The sequence below is a fragment of the Phyllobates terribilis genome, unplaced genomic scaffold (assembly GCF_046119375.1).
Source record: "Phyllobates terribilis strain yellow unplaced genomic scaffold, ASM4611937v1 Scaffold_2__4_contigs__length_985480577, whole genome shotgun sequence".
Taxonomy (NCBI): domain Eukaryota; kingdom Metazoa; phylum Chordata; class Amphibia; order Anura; family Dendrobatidae; genus Phyllobates; species Phyllobates terribilis.
Window position 1 is genome coordinate 922,614,213 of NW_027362762.1, and position 13,406 is coordinate 922,627,618.

The 13,406-nt window shown below is 41.5% G+C and overlaps 1 long non-coding RNA gene across 1 annotated transcript; it reads left to right on the plus strand.

Annotated features, from left to right (window-relative positions):
• The first annotated feature begins 389 nt into the window (after positions 1-389).
• LOC141253062 (uncharacterized) lies at positions 390-8,709 on the plus strand. The gene is made up of 3 exons (XR_012314215.1): positions 390-559; positions 6,700-6,940; positions 8,246-8,709. It is a non-coding gene; the product is annotated as an uncharacterized lncRNA (long non-coding RNA).
• The last annotated feature ends 4,697 nt before the right edge of the window (positions 8,710-13,406 follow it).

The window sequence follows — 13,406 nt, forward strand, 5'->3', positions numbered from 1 at the left end:
GCAGACAATCCCTGCATAATTGGTGCTCTAAATAGCGCCAAACATGCAGGACGGGGACCCAGCTCCCGCCCGAGCATCGCACAAGTACTCGGCGAGCTCCGAGCATCTCGAGTACTGAGATGCTCGGGCAAGTACCGAGCAGTGGCAAGCATGCTCGCTTATCACTAGTAGTGTCCCAATACATTTATCCTAATAGTGATACATCTATATAATTATATACACAGATTCACATTTAAAGGTTCAGAGTCCCTTTAATCTAAACCACTTCGCAATACAATTAGCTGGAAATGTGACCTTTATTTCCTGCTAGAAGTCTCACTCTTGCCAGAAGTTTTCCTCCATGGGTGGTGTGAAGCTTTATCCGTTACCGGAGCACTGTTCTCACTTCCCCTATAAGCTTTTCTCCTTACAATTCTATGAGAAACTTACTCTGGCTTTCTTGAGAACACATTTTAAATCTTGCAGGTGCGAGACTGATTGTTTTTCTTTTCGACAGGATAGAGCCGAGTCTTAAATTAAAGGTCCATAGAGATGGAAGAATGAGTTCAAGGAAAGCCTGGTGAGTTTTTTATTTTTTTTATTTTACTTTTATATGTATTTTTTTCACCAGACTTATTCTTTAGTCTAATGTATTATTCAAACATCCAGATCTACTCACATTATCTATTCTTTTGTACAAATTGCCTTGACTGTTTTTTTTTCCGCTTCCCCTTTCCCTTTTCCTCTTGATCACATAATACGAAGTGGAATTATCTGCTAGTTTTGGAGACAAATTGATGCAGTGATATTATTTGAAGGGATGTAAAATTGTTTCAATTGTGAAGCTTTTCTCTCGCAGCTGCACCCGCTCTTTTCAGCTTTTGAATGGATTTCTCTCCTATTTAGTTACGATCCTGATCAAAAATGAAGATATATAATACGTCATTTTTTTTTTCCTTTAGATTATTTTTTTATTCATGCTCTTTTCTCATTTACATAGAGAGAAAAGATAGCAGAAGTTTAATCTTTAATCTGTCAAACTGGAAAAAAAGTTTGATCTGTTAAAGGAGTTTTCCAGGCTTGGGGTACACATAAAGTGACTGCAGACTTGTAAATCCTCGTAGCACGCACAGTGCGTACTGTCAGGATTCTCTTGTGCTGGCAGCGGGAGCAGGCAGTCAAGTGACTGCAAGTGTGCAATTTGAATACTTCCGAACACATTCAGACTAGACATATCTGGCCTCGCTCAATACACTTGCATTGAGCGAGGTCGCTCACATCTAGTTGGCATGTGACTGCATGTATGCAAATTGCATACTTGTGGTCATGCACCTGCCTGCTCCCAATGCTAAAGAATCCTGACAGCGCACACTGTGTTCTTTGTGAATATTCACAAATCTGCTGTACAAAAAACAATGACTAAAGACTTGTACCCCAAACCGGGACAATCCCATTAAGATGTCATTCGAGACAAAAAGCAAAACTAGCAGTGCGTGATCTACAACAGGGGATCGCAAAAACTTGTAAGTTGCTGGAGTCAAGTTATCAACTGAAATAGAATGCAACAAAAAGAATTGGGGTCAAATTTATTTTTGCATTTGCGCCTTTGTTTGTTTAGGCTTTGGTGTTTTCCGTCTCCTTGTTTGTGTCGCGGTTTGTCTTTGCTCTTAGCATTTTTGAAGTTTATTTTTAACAATGTAGCATGTCCTAGTTATAGCATTTTTCAATAGAAGTTTGTTTAGCAAAAACGGAAAAAGGAAAAAATGTTTGAAAACCCCCCCTTAAAAAGAAAAAAGACAACAAGCACTAAAAAACACAACAAAAATGTGTTCCGGTCACTTTATGCAGCTTTTTTCATTAAGAGCAATTGGAGAGTTGCGGCTTTTACGAGCAAATTTAACATCCTCTTTCACCCTTAGTCTTTTGATTGCAAGTTTAGATGATATAAACCTCCACAGTGTACGGATGACGATTAGAAGACATTGACAGAAACTCTCTGCAGCCCTTAACATACACAGCATATTATTTATATCACCCATTTCATGGCTATATTGTGAACTAAGCAGCTAGAGTTATTTCTTAGATTTTTATTATTTTTTTTTTAACGTGCCCTGTAGTCTGTCATCCTGAGAGCTGCTGCTCAGCATGCAGAAGATGAGGTGTGTGCTAGCTGAGGACATCTTTTAATATCACAGCAATAAGCTGTGCCGCTACATCAAAACCAGGCGTGAAATGGAGCTTAATATGATCATACAGGGGGCTGTTTACTAACAATCTGCAAAAGGGAAAATCTGCTCTGTCAGAGAGAAACAAGCGCAAAAGTTACGATCAACATTTCGTTTTACAACTGAAAGAAGGGATTGCGAGCATCTGGGAAGCCAAAACTATCCCCCGCGCCCCCACCAAGAGAAAAGATTTGGACATGAATTTCAAGTTGCATGCAAGTAGAAATTTTCCCCATTGCGTAGATCTCAGTGGAGGTTGCTAAGAAAAAATGGCTATTAAAAAATCACAATTTTAAGAAAACATTAGAAGTATAGGAGTGAGACAAGGTCCTTCTGGAAAACTTCAAATAGCCCCCCCTATAAAATCTGGAAAAGAAAATGATCTGTTTACATGTTAGGACTCTGAGAAAAGAGATGCAAAATGTTCCCAATTCTAGGAAAGTGGAGTCATAAGTAGGGGAGTAACTATAGATGGTTCAGTCACGATTGGAACTTGGAGCATAGAAGTGAGCGAACAAATGGTCCCTTTGGCCAATATAAGAAGACCAATTCTATTAAAGAGCAATGATAGTCGGGGTGCTCTTTTGCAGATTTTACATTGGAGCACATAAACCACTAGTCCAAAGGGAATTTTTTAATGTTTTACATATTTTTTATGCCTACTATGATGCAATGTGAACTGCTTTTTTTAACAAGGTTCCTCAAAGAATCAAACGCCAAAAAGCTTGTAAAGGGGTAATCTAAATTCGAAACAGCGGCCAACTAGTGATGTGGAGACATTGGGTCACAAGCAAATTTGATGAAGTGGTAAACAAAGGAGCAAAGTCTAAGGGATTGTGCATTCTTCAATGTTAAAGGGAACCTGTCATGAGTTTTCTCATGGATGAACCAATAATCGCCTTCCTCTTCACCTGTGTTGCATTCCAGAAAGTTGTATATTATATCCTGACTCCCCTGTATATCGCCCCAAAAAATTTTTAGGTGCTACTGCGAGGTACGCAAATTCAGATGGTCCTGTCCGATGAGTGTCATTGGAACGACACCTGTCCCTCCTCTCCCCTGCTAAATGCAATCCTCCCTCTGTGATTGATGTGGATGATGCATCCTGCATCATTCACATAGCCAAGTGAAATCTTGCGCCTCTGTAGGGACATCTCCAGCTTGTGTAGGTGCACTTTGCTCTCCTCTACTGTGGACAGAACCTAAAACCTAACTGCGCATATGCCGGCACAAGTCTTCCTGGATCCTGCTTCCTGGAACCATTTCACCAATATTGTTTTGTTCCCTGTTGGCGAATTGAGTTTAATTCCAGTTGCAAGGAACAAAACAAAATAATATGAGTGAAATGGTTGCAGTAAGTAGGAGTCGGAAACATGAGTGCCTGCGCATGCATAGTTTGGTTTTAAGCTTTGCTCACAGTGGGGAAGAGCAAAGTGCGCCTGTGCGAGCCGGCAATGTCCCTGTGCAGGCGCGAGATTTCCTGACCGTCCGAATTTGCGCTCATGGGAGCACTTCAAATAATTTTTGACGGGATATACAGGGGAGTCCGGACATAATATACAACTTAATGGAATGCAACACAGTCGTAGAGGAAGGTGGTTGTATTGGTTCTTACATGAAAGAACAGGTGACAGGTTCCCTTTAATTCCCAAAAGAGGTTGTGAAGTTTAACATAGGAAATTCCTCCTACAGTAAACTCTGATAGTAATAGCTGACACCAACATGGGCTGAAATCACCAAAATTTATCTGTTATGTCTGTCAGAGGCCACAGGCTCAAAAAGACTACCTTGGACAGACTTGGCACAAGCCACTCTGTCTGGCAGATTCTAGAGGAACGAAGACCACCCTTTCACCCTTGCACACGATCTGATCTTACAACAGGGTCCAGTGGATTGCTTCCATGGAAGGCCTGCCAGCAAGAGGATCAAACAAGAGGTAGGAAGGGTCGCCAAGCAGGGTCAAAACTGAAAAGTCACGTAAAGGACAAAATCAAGAGACAAGCCGGTGGTCAAAATACAAGCCGGAGTCAGAACACGAGAAATACAAAATACAACACTGGAGCCCAGCCAGGGAACCTAGGTCACTAGCTGAACACTACCTAATACCTGGAAACTAGAGACTGTCTGCTGGAGTTTATATAGAATGGATCCTGGCCCATGACTCCCAGTAGAGAGCTAATTAAATACCAGCTCACTGCAGCAAAACACAGGTGTATAGCAAAAGGGAAACTAGTCTCAGCAATCTAAAGGCTAAACACCCACACGCTACTGGCATCCAGCAGTAACCAAAGTGTTACTGCAGGACCGCCTATTGACCAGGGCAAGGGTTGCAGCAGAAAATTCAGACATGGATGTGACGGTATCAAGTAAACGGGCTAGTGCATAGGTCTAGTCAGGCTGAATACAGTTATGAGCAGTGACCATACTGAAATTGTGACGCCCAGCTGCGCTTGGTATCACAGATCCTGGAAGAGTGCATTGACGGAATCCTCCACAAGAGGCCCCCATAACCATTCACACATCTCCTCCTTCCACTTCAGACCAGCAGAGGGAGCCCATTAGGGATAGATAAATAGGAAGGTGGAGCCAGGCAGCAGTTAGTCTAGCCTGGAGTCAGAGTCTAGTTCAGTCTGGTTTAGCAGTGAGTCCAGTACAGTCTGAGAAGAGTTACCTCAGAGGACAAAAGCCTGTTCCAGCTCCTGCAATTGCTATCCTGCAGTGGAGCTTATCCAGATTAAGACTCAGTGTAGCTCAGAGAAGTGAGCTTTAGGTGTGCCGGTGCCATAAGATCGGTGAAGCGCGGCAAGCTGCCATTAGTGTGAGTAGCCTAGTGAGGGCCCGAGTAGGCCGAAGGCAAGTGGAGAGTTAGTACATAGGGGGCATGGAGCTTAACTAGCTCACCCCGAAATGGTTACCGGACACCGGGTCCGAAGCTTACCGTGATCTCTATGACCCAGTAAAACATAACAGGAATCCCTGGAGAGCTACAAGTCCCAGGATCGCTAAAGTGCTGATACGTAACAGAGCCGGGAGACACATAGTCCCCGCAAGCTGAGGAGCGTGTACTCCAAGAGAAGGCCCTACCACAAAGTCAGCCAGCGCAGGACAGAGACAAAGTTAGGCCTAGCTCCAGGTTGATCAGAAACTTACTACGCAGAGGCAAGAAACAGGAGGCCCTACACCCGCTCATTGGGGAGGATCCTGACATGCACCCTTCACCCTACAGTGCTCCGGGACGTCCCTGAATTTCCATCAGTAAAAGGTACTGAAGTGACTATCGTGTCTGTCCCTGTTCTTGCTCTGACCTGGCTGGGTCTCGCCTGTCCTGCATTCTCCTTCCGTACACTGCCCTGAGGCCTAGCCCCACCTGTGGGGAGCTATACCATCGAGCTGCCCTATCATTGGCCTCAGTGGACTGCACAACACTGGTGATCCTCACCAGAAGCCACAGGTGGCGTCACGAACTTTCATAAAAATTAACAACTATCAACGCTTTTTAAAGAGAGACCCCAGGGTACGGGCCCGGGAGCCGACCACCGCGACATTCCCAAGGCCAGGCTAAAGGCCCGGGTAACCGAGTAACCCCCATCCCCCTGGGCGAGTCATAATCAGCATCTGCAGCAAAAAAGTGGACATGGGCCATCGCTAAAATGGAGCAGGAAAAACACAACTTTGCAGAACTAAAAAGCCTCTTTTTGTTCAGGCACAGCACGGACCCTGTGGTGGCGGTGCCGGAAAATTGAGCATGTACTGTTAGCTTCCATATTTATTACAGCTGATTGCTGGTGGTCAGCGGTGGCGGGGAAAAGGGATAAGAGGCAGTAGAGCTGGAAGTGCAGTGTCCGCCCTCCTGCACTTGTGATAAAACGTCAAGGATGGATTTATCTATATTTTCCAAATTAAATACTGCAAGCAAGGTATGAATGTAATAATCATTAAAGGGCCTCTGCTCACATGACTTTAGGTAGGGGTCTAATATCCTGATGACCAGTTTCCTTTAAAGCATTATATGAAAAGAGAAAGAAAATACAAGTATTTTTGGATTGAATAGAATATTGTTGTTTTGAACATAAACAAGCACAATCATCATAACCCTGTTCGGTTTTGTGCATGGATTACAATAAAGTCTCATTTCTGCTGTTTCCACAGTTTGTAGCCAGCACTAATCTGGTAACATATGTCTAATAAATGGAACATCTGCATCATAAAATGGCAGCAGTGAAACTCAAATAAACAGAAAATGTCTTCACCAGTATCAGATCTAAGTCATTTGTTTTGCCGAAAGACAATTCTAAAATATCCACAAACAGAAACTAGTTATAAAAAATAAGCAATGTGTCTTCCAAAATATCATGGCCTGGAAACTCTTCATAAGGGTCTCATGTGCTGTATCTAGAGATGAGCGAATCAATTCAAGGCAAATTCAAAGCTTTTATTTTTTTCTACAAAAAAATCACATACTCAAAAAATCTGATTTTTTTATTTGCTTTCTAAGAATTCAACAAAATGGCCCATTTTGCTGATTTGTAGCGGAATTAGAGTTGGAATTAGATGGAAAAAAATACTCACCTTGCCGCTCACCTATCCTGCCCCCATGTATTGTGAAGTCATGGCGCTAGAAGCCCAGGCACAGTGTGAAGACCCTGGAAGAATCTGTCAGGCTTGGTGTAGAAAGAAGATGCTTCAAGGAGCTGAACGTATGCCTAGATGGGGCAGGGGCACAGAAGAGCAGTGAGGTAAGAACTATTTTTTTTAGTTTTCTTCAATCTATGTTTAATATTTATGGTGTCAGAAGAGAATACAATTTCCTGACCGAACTTGAACAAAATGCCGAATTCGAACTTTGCCAGATTAGCCCATGGTAATTGTATCTATTTCTTTGCCATATAAAGACCAATGCCCTGTAAGTCAGATATTCTGCATAGTCTGATGCTTAACAACAGGCAGTTGCAAAATGTAAATGCAGTGGAGTTTGAATTTGCAATTTGGAGCAATTTATTGGAGCATTTTAAGGCAGGTGCAGACGGCCGTAGCGTCTCTCATCTGAGAGAATCGGGCAGGTTATCTAATCACACTTTGATCCCACTCTGATTACAGTTTGATCAGAGTGTGTTCATAGTGTCATTCGCTTGTTTCCGATGAGGAAAAGATGGAGAAAAAAAATGTCTCCATCTACTCCATTCTGTGAGTGAGCGGAAATAGAACTTCACTCAAATGTCTTCCGAGTGTAGTTTGTTGTTTTCCACGCAATCATTGACTTGCATGACCCAGTGCTATTCGAATATCAGATCAAACTCAGACATGCAGCTATTTTTTACTCTGACCGGTTCTGTCCGAGGTAAAAAAAATCAGACATATGCACGGCCCCATAGAATAACATTGGTCCGGGTGCGATCCGATGTTTTGTGGGATTGCACTCGGATAGCAAATATGCTCATCTGCATCTTAATATGTATGATCTCTAGTTTTCTATAGGACTACACGTAAACATTCACTTGAAGCTTTAGATCAATTACAAAACAATATGTGACTTGTGTAACATAATGTAGCGTGCCATATGTAGTCCTCATAGTCATTGGAGATGCCTACAGCTTCTATGTAAACCTAAGTGACTTCATGGTTAAAAAATAGTGATGAGCGAGCATGCTCGTTACTCAAGATTTACGAGCATGCTCGGGTGTTTTCCAAGTATCATCAGCGTGCTCAGGTGTTATGTTTCAGTCACTCACGTGCTCATGATTTGCGACTGTTTGACAGCTTTAATACATGTAAGGAATGCCTGTTTCTTTGGCATTCCTCACATGTATTAAAGCTGTCAAACAGTCGCAAATCATGAGCACGGATTGACAGAAACATAACACCCGAGCTTGCTCGCCGAAAGGGATGACAGAACATACTCGCTCATCATTATTAAAGAAGCACTCCTCCTATCAAAGTTTTTATCCTCTTAATATATTGCAGTCATCATATTATACAGCACTGTGTACTTACAATTGCTCATTTTGTCTTTCTACCCAACTAATTCTTCTCTTTTCCATTAGGTCTACGTCATCACATGGTTAAAAACTGACTAGCTGAATCCTTCTAAGCTGTATGTAGTCATGAGTCACTACGAAAATCCCTGAACTTTCGACCAGTCCCCAGAGTAAGGCAATTAGGATCAAATGAGCGCAACTTGACATTGATGCCGAAGTGCACGTTGCGCATAGTTCACCATAATCCTCATACTCGATTGACAACTCGATTTTTTTTTAAAAAACCTGGGTAGTTGAAATGTCACATTGTCAATCAAATATGTCCATATACCCAGCACTATGTTGTTGTTTTATTACAAATAAAACTTCAGCATTATAAAATTGTTCTTCATTTGAATGTGGTTGATTCTCTTATGATGCTGATCTGAACTTGAAAGCCATATATGAGGCTGCTGGAGGGCCAGTCAGGAGACCAAGGTCAGTCTGTGTATAGCAGTACGAGCACAGACCACAATATACAAATGTGTGAAACCGGCATGAAAGACAATTATCCTAAAATCATATATGTCAATTTTTGAAAGGAACTGTTTTTTATTCGGATGTATAAAATTATTCATTCATTTGTTCATTCATTCATTTCAGGGAAGTCTCTGTTTCTGCAACATTATCTCTCATTCGAGTCTTTTAGTCAATTGTAAAATCCTCTATTAGGGCACAATAAAGGACAAGCCCCCCACCAGGGCTCAGCTTTATTAGCTACACTATAAAAATCAATGGATGGACATCTGTGATTTTCAATGAAAGTAACTCCAGGGAAAAACAAGCATTTACATTGCAGCATCTTCTAACAATAAAACCTGATTTCAGGAACTTGCTACAAGTGATAGTGGAGTCGGGAGCAAAAGTCAAAGCAGGGCCGTCAATTACCATTCTACAGTATTTCTTGTTCTTCAAAAGCTGCACATATAAATACGCATGAATGTGCTGCATACCTGCCCATTGATTGGAAATTTGCCAGGATTGTACTTAATTTTGAGACACAGTCTGGGCAAAATTGGGACGCACCAGAAAACAAGAGGAATGGGGTTTGCTTAAAACCTGTCCGAAAGAGGGCTTTACAGGTTTGGGAGAGGGCAAACAATGAAAGGTTTTGGGTCACTCCTAGGTGGGGTTGGGAGTGGGACTTTACCACTCCTTTTTTGGCAACAGAAATGGTTCACCAGCAGTTGGTAAGTGGGTATCATAAGAAAACAGTAATACTTTCATCATGTGCCCAAACAATTCTCCCAGTTAGTGAGCAAAAATTATCAAGCTACACAAAATACTACGAAATAGTACACATATAATACCATCACATGGTGGAATATACAACTGTAATGCAATGTCCAAATGTTATGGGGACTGTAAAAGGATTCTGGCAATTCTTAAAGAGACTTTCATAGGCAGTCTTTGCCTTAACCACTCTGCTTATCAGTTCCCTTATACAATAATCTAGCCTTTCTCTGCATAGGCCCCCTGGGTTATGTCCACAGAGTAGCTGCTTGTCAGTGGAGCCAAATGGCAGTTGAATAGTGGACAAGCCGGGTCAAACCCAGAGAATTGGAACAAAGAAAGAAAATCATAGGTCAAGGACAAAGTCAAGAGGATAGCCAGGGTGAAAGCAGATAAATGAAAACAGAGAGACAGTAGCAAGGACAAAATAAGTGGGTAGGCGGATAGCAGGAGGAGCATTTGGGGTTTTAGCTGGATGCTGATGATGCCTTTGTCAGCTATGATGTCAGTGTTTACCCATCAGATGTCAACTTTACTTGGTGAATTGGAGTGGCAGCACCTGACAGTGGAAGCAGACATTGTATGTAACACCGAAAAATACAACATACAGTCTCTAAATGATAACACATAATAAGACATAGTGTTACCTAACAGTACCCATGTAACACTGGTGACATACCATATAGTGCTAATATAAGTCTATCATATTGCACCCAAAACATTCAGTTTCTAAATAATACTCAGAGCAACATTTTTGGTGCTGTTGGGTGGAAAAGTATGTGAATTAGCTCTCTTGTAGAACAAAAGGCTATCTTGCAAAGTACCACCAAGGAAAGGTGTCCACCTATAATCTAGCCATTCCACCTTTTATTGAGCCTTTTTGAAGGGTAAGACATTGATTTATAGGTTTGCCAATAGAAATAAGTGAATTAAGTGGAAGTGGAATTAAATTCAACTCGAATTTTCTAAAAGTCCGCAAAACTGAAAATGTGTGGATTTTTTGTGATTTGCTTCTGCATGGATTCAGCAAAATGGCGGCCACTGGTCACCATTTTTCTGAACCATAACGGGCCATCAAAAGGTTAAAAAAAGTAAAAATACAATATACTTACCTCACCGGTCATCTCTTGGGTCTCTCCGCTACTCATCACCACCTGTCCGGTCCTCCCCACATCTTCTGATCCCCTAACGAATTCAATGAAATCTTTGGGCCTCTGATGCGCTGAGGTCTTTCAAGAAGGTCTCATTAAGTAGTATTGGCATTATAAAGGCGTTAATAATCTCATCCTTGATGGTTGGGTCATCAAGCAGAACATTTTTCATTGTCAAATTACTTCTATAAGTTCAGTTTTGAGACCCTTGGAAGATGAGGACTGTGGGTAATTGCCCTTTCTGCCACTCCTAAAACTAACCTAAGGTCTTGGAATTGTATTGGATTTTTTTCATTATTTTTTAAAGTATTTATATTTTTAATTTTTACATTTTTCACTTCATTTTTTAAAACTAAAAAAAAAAAGGTACATTACTCGGGTGAAATCTACAATCTTTTAATAATACATTCATCACATTCCTATTAATGTAATATCTGTTTAAAAATATGCACTTCAACTGCAGCCGCCATTGCCGGGGGCTATAATAAACTCACATAAATATACCAGACATTGCTTCTCGGAGACACATTGGGCTTGCAGCAGAATAATCACAGGTCGCATTGTCCTTTTATTACACAAGCTTCTTTTTCAAGGGGTGATTTGCCAAGTTAAACAAACTTCATAAAAGGTTATCTGTGCCTACATGTCAGCAGCTTCCATAGGTTATCTCGGCCTTTATGTCAACGGGTAGAAATAAGAGCAGACAGGGAAAATATTTCAGACCTTTGCTACGCTGCATCAATGATATTCGCAGAGTATGGGTGGAATACACATGGAGGCTGGGGGGCATCGCATGTTTCCATTTAAAGAAGTTGAAATTCAGTGTATTAGAAAGATTATTCAGATTGACATTTAGATAAAGAATTCCCTAAGCTTTCACTGAACATTTATCTTCCCTGATAAAGATCTGTAACTGCAGACACTTACTAATGTGCAGAATTTATCTTATGCAACATGTTTACTGAGTTTTCCATTTATTATTCTTAACATGCCATATTCGTTAGAATCACGCACCTGTCGTTTGTATCCAGATATTGAATTTTAGCTAAAATTAAGTTATAAAGATGACTCCTGTCCTTATGCTCTATTAAAGTATATGGTTAAACCTGAGGCAGCTGCCCTCTTAGAGTTAGAAGTTTGGCAAGTAATGTTACATTTTTTGAAATACAAATTGGAATACATGCTGTCATGCTCAGGTCAGGAGAGCAGACGGCCAGTCCGGGGATTGCGTTGCGATCCTCAGGCGAGTAACACAGCAGTCTGACTGCATCCAATCAGTGACACCAGCCGGGAGCGGTGGTCTTTTGGGCTGGAGAGGGGGTGAATATTCCTTTGGGATTTACATACGTTTGACTTACTGTGGCACTTGTAAATGTGAAATGAATATTCACCCCTTCCCCAGTCCATAATTGCAACCACCCCTCCTGGCCGACATCACTGATTCAGTCAGATTGCCTTATTACTTACCCGAGGATCGCAACAAAATCCTCGGGCTGGCCATCTGCTCTCCTGATATGAACGTGACAGCATGTATTTCTATGCAGAGGTCACGCTGTGATCAGGAGAGCAGACAGCCAGTCCGAGGATTGCAATATGATCCTCGGTCGAGTAACACGACAGTCTGACTGAATCAGTGATGGCAGTGCAGAGGAGTGGCTGGAATTATGGGCGGGGGAAGGATTAAATATTAATTTTTCATTTACAAGTGCCCCGGCATGTCAAACGTATGTAAATCCCAAAGGAATATTCACCCTTTCCCTCCCACCCCTCCTGGCTTGAGACAATTATTTGATGCACTCAGACTGGTGTGTTACTCGCCTGAGGATTGCATCACAATCCTCGGGTTGGCCATCTGGTCTCCTGACCTGAGCATGACAGCATGAATTTCTATGCCGCGGTCACACTCAGATCAGTAGAGCAGAAGGCCAGTCCAAGGATTGCAATGCGATCCTCGAGCGAGTAATACGGCAGTCTGACTAAACCAGTGATGCCAGTGCAGAGGGGTGGGCGGGATTATGGGCAGGGGAAGGGATGAATATTCATTTGTAATATACATATGTTTGACTTGCCAGTGCGAGAAAATAAATTTGTCCAGGCTTACAGGAACACAACGGGCCACGTAGAGAAATAAAATTTACATATCCTGAAAGGTCTGCCCGAGCCCTATTTCAAGATACTATTAGTATACTACACAAAAATTACCTGACAGATTCCCTTTAATAATGGATATAGAATAAGCTTTTATTACATTTTAAACCCTTCCAACTTTTCCTTTTGGCTGGAGAGACATCAGAGAATAATAAACATCTTTTCATATCAATTTTTAATTTGGATACATTTTATTCGTACCAAATCTAAATAACTGCCCTATTTGAGAAAAACTGCCAGAAACTAACTTCAGGAAGTTTGCTCATCTCTACTTACAACCAAACTTATTAAATTTTCGATAAATCATCAAACACAAAATACAACTACTACAGCTACATCCCATTTAGGCTATGTGCCCACGTTCAGGATTTGATTGCAGAAATTTCTGCAGTGTTTCTGCATCTCTTGGCAGGAAAAATGCTGTAGAAAAAAAACGTGTTTTGCCGCGATTTTGACTAGTTTTTGATGCATTTTTTAATGCTTTGTTAATGCATTTTTAATGTGTTTTTAGAATCATAGAATCATAGAATCATAGAATCATAGAATGGTAGAGTTGGAAGGGACCTCCTGGGTCATCTGGTCCAACCCCCTGCTCAAAGCAGGATTCACTAAATCATCTCAGACAGATGTCTGTCCAGCCTCTGTTTGAAGACGTA